Source organism: Rhipicephalus sanguineus, unplaced genomic scaffold, assembly GCF_013339695.2.
Source record: "Rhipicephalus sanguineus isolate Rsan-2018 unplaced genomic scaffold, BIME_Rsan_1.4 Seq726, whole genome shotgun sequence".
In the NCBI taxonomy this organism is placed as follows: Eukaryota; Metazoa; Arthropoda; class Arachnida; order Ixodida; family Ixodidae; genus Rhipicephalus; species Rhipicephalus sanguineus.
This window is the reverse complement of record NW_023615854.1, coordinates 7897-15851: the sequence shown is the minus strand read 5'-3', so window position 1 is coordinate 15851 and position 7955 is coordinate 7897. Positions and strand designations below refer to the sequence as shown.

General features: G+C 46.8%; 1 non-coding gene across 1 annotated transcript; it reads right to left on the bottom strand.

Moving 5' to 3' along the window:
* Nucleotides 1–6347: 6347 nt before the first annotated feature.
* Trnaa-cgc (transfer RNA alanine (anticodon CGC)) lies at nt 6348–6420 on the bottom strand. The gene has a single exon. It is a non-coding gene; the product is annotated as a tRNA-Ala (tRNA).
* Between the last annotated feature and the right edge of the window lie 1535 nt (nt 6421–7955).

Genomic DNA, 7955 nt, shown 5'->3' with positions numbered 1-7955 from the left:
GTCTTCCTTAGGAATTGACGCTGCAGTTCAATATTTCACTGCTTTTATAATTGACGCTGCCTTGCAAAGTATACCTGAAGTAAGAAGTGCGGTAGGTAAACGTCGTGTTCCTTGGTGGAACGACGAATGCCGTGAAGCTCGCAAGAAGCAGAACAAAGCGTGGGGGCTACTACGCGATTCCCCCACTGCAGAAAATCTAATCAATTTTAAGCAGGTAAAATCTCAAGGGCGGAGAACGCGCCGGCAGGCCAGAAGAGAGAGTTGGCAAAGATACATATCAAGTATCAACTCCTACACGGATGAAGCTAGGGTATGGAACAGGGTTGGTAGGGTACAAGGTCGACAAACGTTCTCTCTTCCATTGGTGAACACACATGGAGACACATTGGAGGACCAGGCGAATTTCCTGGGCGCACATTTCGAACATGTGTCCAGTTCGTCACATTACTCCGAAGCCTTCCAACGGTATAAAACACAGGCAGAAAGGCAGAAGTTAGAACGCAAAAGTGCAAAAAGTGAGGGATACAACCGGCCTTTCTGCTTGGCAGAGCTGCAGGCAGCACTAGCTTGCTGCAACGGGTCTGCTCCAGGTGCCGACCGTGTAGTATACGAAATGTTGAAAAATCTACCACATGAATCACAAAACACCCTCCTTTGCCTCTACAACGGTGTATGGTCGTCCGGCGAGATCCCCTCTGCGTGGAAGGAGGCTATTATAATTCCATTTGTGAAAGAGGGCAAGGATCCATCTTTGGTTTCCAGTTACAGGCCTATAGCCTTAACAAGTTGTCTTTGTAAAGTTTTTGAAAAGATGATAAACCGCCGGTTGTTACATTTCCTCGAATCCAACAAACTACTTGACCCCTATCAGTGTGGCTTTCGAGAAGGTCGGTCCACTACTGACCATTTGATACGTATCGAGGCACAAATTCGTGAAGCATTTGTCCATAAACAGTTCTTCTTGTCTGTCTTCCTCGATATGGAAAAGGCTTATGATACAACGTGGCGGTTTGGAATTATGAGAGACCTCTCGCACTTAGGCGTGCGTGGTACAATGTTAAATATAATAGAAAGCTACTTGTCGAACCGCATATTCCGTGTTCGAGTGGGCAATGTACTATCAAAACAATTTGTGCAGGAAACCGGAGTTCCTCAGGGTGGGGTACTCAGTTGTACTCTTTTTATTATAGAAATGAATTCTCTTCGTCTGTACATCCCACGTAACCTGTTTTATTCGACGTATGTAGATGATGTGCAGATAGGGTTTAAATCCTGTTCTCTCGCAATCTGTGAGCGACAGGTCCAGCTTTGTCTCAACAAGGTCTCGAAATGGGCTGATGAGAACGGGTTCAGACTGAACCCACAAAAAAGCACTTGCGTCCTTTTCACAAGAAAAAGAGGTCTACACCCTGATCCTGAAATTTTCATTCGGGGTGAGCGTCTACCTGTTAACGGAGAGCACAAATTTCTAGGCATAATCTTAGACGCAAAGTTAACCTTTGTACAGCACATAAAATATCTTAAAAATAAATGTATGAAAACAATGAATATCCTAAAAGTGCTGTCACGCACAACGTGGGGCAGCGATAGAGAATGTCTGATGAACCTCTATAAAAGCCTCATACGCACCCGTCTAGATTATGGAGCGATCGTTTACCAGTCTGCAACGCCAACTGCTCTGAAAATGCTGGACCCTGTCCACCATTTAGGCATTCGTCTTTCCACTGGTGCCTTCAGAACAAGCCCTATAGAAAGCCTCTACGTGGAATCAGACGAGTGGTCTCTTCATTTACAGAGGTCATACCTATCTTTTAAGTATTTTTTGAAAGTGAACGCAAGCACTGGTCATCCCGCATATCCTGCTGCAAATGACCTGTCCAGTTGCCAGCTTTTTCACAACAAACCCGCTGTGAAGGAGCCTTTCTCGCTGCGTGTACGAGCTCTCGCTGTAGAAACAGGTGTCCCACTGCTCGAACACCGCTTAATGGCGCCTACTTTACAGGTCGCGCCTTGGGAGTGGCAGGTTATAGACTGTGATACTTCTTTTGTAGATGTCACAAAGCATGCCCCCCCCTCTACACATCCAGATGTATTTCCGTGAACTGCAGCACAAATACCGTTGCGCAGAAATTTTTACAGATGCGTCAAAGTCCCATGCTGGCGTGTCCTACGCAGTGATCGGTCAATCTTATTCTCACTCTGGTACTCTGCACCCTAACACAAGCATATTCACAGCAGAGGCACACGCAATACTGGAGGCCGTAAAACACATTAAAGAAATGAAACTAAGAAATGCAGTAATATATACAGATTCCTTAAGCGTGGTGAAAGCTTTAAAAACCCTCAAAACATACAGAAATCCTGTTATTGTATCGCTATACTCACTCCTGTGCACCGTATACTCGGCCGAACAGCATGTTGTAATATGCTGGGTGCCAGGACATCGTGGTATAAAGGGCAATGAGCTGGCTGACGGGCTCGCCATATCAACTCATGCATCGTTCACAGCTGTCCCTGTAATGGACTTAAAGCCCCTATTAAGGAAAAAAGCTCAAGGCTTACTGGCAGCGGTTATGGGACCGACAAGTAGAAAATAAGTTACACGTGATAAAGCCACACCTCGGTAACTGGCCACCCACATCAAACATACGTCGTACAGATGTAACACTCTGTCGACTTCGAATAGGACACACACACAGCACACATGCACACCTCTTGTCCGGTGGTGATCCACCTTTGTGTGATAAATGCGGGGAGCCACTCACCGTGCTCCACATTTTAATACAATGCAAGGAACTGGACGCTATTAGAAGAAAACATTTTCCGTTTCCCTACCGACGTCAAATACCATTGCATCCATCTATGTTCATAGGTAGGGAACCGCTTTTTACATACAAATCATTGTCCGCGTTTTTAAAGGATGTAAATAGTTTGCATGTCATATTCTCCGGCAACCCGTAGCACTACCTCTGAGAAGAGGCTGCTGCTGCGGTGGCTACAACAAAATAGCACCTGCCTCGCGGCCCTTGGACTGTGAACAAGGGCTGTGAACGAGGCATTCGTGCTCTGGCCATGTGTGTATCGTTCATTATCACGACTTCCTGTCAGTAATCCTCACTGCATACATCACGTCACTCTCATAATTTTATTACCTATATGTTTTACCCGCCCTAGGGCGCGGAATTTTAGGCCCATATACAGCCGTGCAACATTATCATAGCTCATATCCCCTGGATATCGTAAATCGCGGATCATTCTTATATTTCACATCTGTTCATGGCGCTCTTTGGCCAAGCATGGCCTTTGCGCCATTAAAACCCAGATATCATCATCAACGGAACGCGATCGTGCAAGTGCTCCAGCTTCGCATCGCCTCATGGTCCCCTTTAGCGGGAGATGGTGTAATTTTTGTTAATGGGGCTCTGTTGTTATTACTGGCGAATAATTCCTGGTCGTAAGTACTGCAGTTGTGGTCATTTTGCACGCCATTTGTATATTGTGTAGCCGCATGTTGTTTCGCTCGTGAGCCTAGGAGCTCACCGAGGCGTACGATGTTTCGCCTTTGGCGTCGTGTTTATCGTGTTGTTGCATTGTCCCATCTCTAGCAAACTTGGAACCTCAATCTGTGGACCATTCTATGGATGGGTTTCGGTGCCGCCATATTGGGCTCTTGCCTTGCCGTTCTGTATCTTTAATAATATAATAATTTCTAGAGCCCCAAAACACGATATCATTATTAGAGATGTTGCAGTGGAGGGCTCCGGAAATTTCGACCACCCGGGGTTCTTTAACGTGCACCTTAATCTAAGCACACGGGCCTCAAGGTTCGGTATCGTTAACAGCGTACCTGCGAAGTCTTCCGGATTTCGACCATTTCTTACGTTTGGACGGTTGGCAAGAGAATCTCCCGGCAATCGAAATTTCTCTGTGTGGTCTGGCTTCATTGACAAAATTCCAACCCAGTCCGATCCAGGATTTTTCCGAACCCATCGCGTATAGCATTACGTAAACATGATGTAAACCAATTTAGGAGGTGTTGATGTAAACGTACTGTAGAATCTCTGTGGTACGAAACCGGCTCATACGAATTCGTGAAATTCCTCAGCCGGATTCCACTGTGTCCAGTGGGCTAGAATTCGGATGTTCCGAACACTTTTCTGCGCCGCGGCGGGTGATACGAACCTTGGTACCGAAACCGTCGGGCGACGACCGCGCGCAGCAGCGTGCTGGAAGCTTCGGAAGTACTAAGCGCGCGGCCAGCGCACACACGATCAGAACTGTGGTTATCGCTTGCCACAACCTCTGTGAACGAAACCGCGGTCCGCTGCTTTCCGCAAATGCAGCGGACAATACCGCGGCAGATGCGATCTATGAGATGCGATCATAGATCGCAACAAACGACGTAGTTTTGAAGCCCCGTGCGCGGCCAGCGCGCGCGAATTGAAAATGGAACTACCGTTTGCCCGTTTGCCGCAACCGCCGCGCATGAAACCGCGGCCGCTATCGACGCGATCATCGATAGCTACTACGAGCTCCGAAGGTACGCGGATAACGCAGCGGTAGATTAAAGGGACACTAGAGAGCAAAACGGTTTCTCTCATATTAGTAAAGTACTCTTTCACGATACCAAAAACACCACGCTTGCTGCGAAAAGACGCTTAGTAAGCGAGAAAACACGCAAAATCAAAATGTGGGTGGCGACGCCACCTTGAAGTTTCTGCACCATTCGCCCTGACGTCACATGTTTTGATGGCGCCTACTAGGGACTACGTAATTCCTAATCGGTAAAAATGAAGTACGTTGTCCTCTGAAGGGGCCATAGACTTAACATACCAAGTTTGGGGTAATTTTGTTGAGTCAATGGCGGCAAAATACGATAAATACACTTTGAAATCCGTGACGTCACGCGGGAAGATTTCGGCGCGAAATTTAAAAATAAAACATTGAACTTGATGTTCTCATCTATTAATAAACCTATGATGGCGAAATTAACGACATTAGAGTTCTCAGAGCAGAATTTATCGATCTAAATCGATTCATTGTTTCTCTTTAGTGTTCCTTTAAATACAATAAATTAGTAAAAAAAAGCATGAAGCGTTTCGGCGTTCTTGTCGATCTTCCCTTATGACTATGGTGGAGCGGACTTTGGCACTTACTTTTCAGTTGGCCTCAAGCGAAGCTTATACGCGTGCTTTCGCGGCAGTCAGCTGCGCCGTCCTTTATTGGTCCGCTCGCGTGTGTCCAAGAAAGGCATACGCGAGTTCTATCGACGGAAATAAATGTATTGTGCCTATATCGGGGTTTGAAAGCAGGTTTTGCTAGTTTTTTTGATGATACGAAATTTCGGGCGATACGAATGATATTTTTGCTCCCTCTTGAGATTCGTATCACCGATATTCTGCTTTAGTTGGCGAACCCTACCTGCGTTCTTCTTTGGTCACTATAAGCCATTGTAAGACCGCAACGCCGATGTTTACGCTTACGGAGCTGTTCAGGATTCCTCCCTTCCCCCTTCTGTTTTCGAGATGTTTTTTGTGAAAAGGGGGTGGGGGGCAAGGTAATTCGGCGCGATTACCCCCTCCCCTTTTCGGAAATCTCTCGGATCTAAATTTCTTGAACTTGGCAGGTATTTAACAGCTAAACGAACAGTCCTACGGTAGAGACGTACGCATGAAAGCAGTGGCATTGGTGCATTCGACGTTTCATTAGCTTACTAATTCACGTCACGATATGGGCCGGGAGATAAGAAAATCTTCGTTTAAGAGCCCAAGGTGGCGGCGCCCATGTGCCTTACGTAAAATCGTCTATATTATGTCTTGCTGAGAAACCGAGAGAGAGGCAAATATTTCGCAGGAGATACTTACCTTCGGTGAGTTAAGTACAGTACATCACCCGAGGCAGTATTTGCCTCCGATAAGGTATTTGTGTAGTATCTATCTCTGAGGTATCGGCGATCTATGTCACCAGAGGCAAATAACCCATAAATGTCAATACAAACAATCCATCAGAGGAAAATAATGCCTCCGGTTCAGTATATGTGTTGGTATCGTCACCGGAACAAATCAGTCCAACAGACAATTCGGCCGAGGAAAGCATAGGGGCCTTAATCCGCCTCTTCTATTTTCCTGTGCTGCCCTCTGCCGTTGTGGTAGGGGTTTGGTAGGGGCCGGGAGAACCGGTATTGTCAGAAGCAAAGCCTTCGAGATGAGGAGACATTTCGCGACTTTTCCGCTAGGGGAGAGCGCATGCGTCGGGGCGCCGTGAAAAAGGCGGGTTGTTGTCTTCGACTGTAGTATAGTGATTATGACGTGAAATTGAAACGAATTAAAGTTGACGAAAAACAACCTTTCCATCGGTGGGATGCGAACCCACAACCTTCGAATTGCGCGTCCGATGCTCTACCAATTAAGCTACGACGGAATACTCTTCTCCGTCCACTTCGTTAGGTATTTCTGTACGTGTAATCGCTGGGAATGTTAGCCAGCGGCACTCGCAGCGAAGGCGAAGAGCGTTACACACTCGCCTCCTGTGAGATACACTATTTTTTTTTTCTCACCGGACACATCGTTTCCCTCAGGTGAGGTAATTGGGCGAATGTCCTTACCGCAGGCATTATTTGCCTTCGATAAGGATTTTGTGTAGGTATTTATGAGGTATTTTGTGCGTTTACATCACCGGAACCATTATTTGCGTCCGAGGCTTTCCGTGAGGTAATTTGTGATCATTTATGAGATATTTGCCTCCGGTGTGCTATAGAGTGCCCTACTGCTTGCTTTAAGAACAGCTTGCAGCCAGTGGGCAGGCTTCCCGTCTCACAAAAATAATCGTCGTCCGGCTTTGCTTGCGTTTCCTTTCTTGATAGCTCGGCGCTGGCCACTTTCCCATCAAGGATCTCATGTCACGCTGATATAGCACGTCTTAAATGGGCCCTGCAACACTTTTCCAAGTAACCGTGGAGTGGCTTCATTAAAAAAAGCTTATTGGCTCGCGAATCGACTGCCGCAAAAATTTTCAGAATCCGTCAAGTACGAGCGGAGTTACAGGGATTTACCGCACGCTTTAAGCGCTTTCTCTCTCCTTTCGTACCAGCGAGCGCGCTGAAAGCTACGCAGGGAGGGTGATGACAAGGGGGAAAGAAGATGCGTCCCTTCGTCAGCGCGCGTCATGACATTGAGCACTTGCTTTTCTTTCTTTGTACGCGCGGCTTATACTTTCAGTGCGATAGCGAGCGCGCGGTGGCACGTGGTGGCGTCCACGGTAACTATGCAGCTCACGATGCTCAAATCAGCCAACGGCCGTGAACTTGGGTATATTGCGCCGCCATTTGGGTACCTGACATCATTTGTCGAGAGAAGAGGCAGCGTATTCTAGCTGACTTTTAAGAATAAATTGTAAATTTCAGGCCGCGTGCTGCGCTGTGATGTTTGGTTCGCGTGTACTCAGGAGCCTCGGCTACCAATCGGCGGCGTTTTCTGACCATGATGAAAAAGTGTTGCAGGGCCCCTTTAATGCAAGGAAAGGCACGCAAGATAGATGACAATAATCGTCGTGGGGCAGAAATACAACACAAAGAGTGCAACTGTTTTTAGAGTGTGGCTCTGCCTCACCCTTTTAAATGCTTCGCGCTCGACGACATGTCCCTTTCAAAGTACCGTATTTGAACTATTCTATACGTGCACTTTTTTCGCCATATGTAGCCCTAGAAGTTGTGCGCGTGTTACAATCGGGCTAAAAACCGAAATCGGCATCAAGTTATTTTTTTAAAAAATTTTCCTAATGCAAACTTACGTGCGCGTTACAATCGGAGGCGCCCTAGTATCGTGCAAATGCTCTAAGTAGCCCCAAAGTTCTTTCTCCCAGTTATGTGTCAGCTTTTTACGGACGGACGGACGGACGGACGGATGTTGCTGCATCCACTACATCTGTCTTGTGTTAATAAAAAAGATACAGAAGAT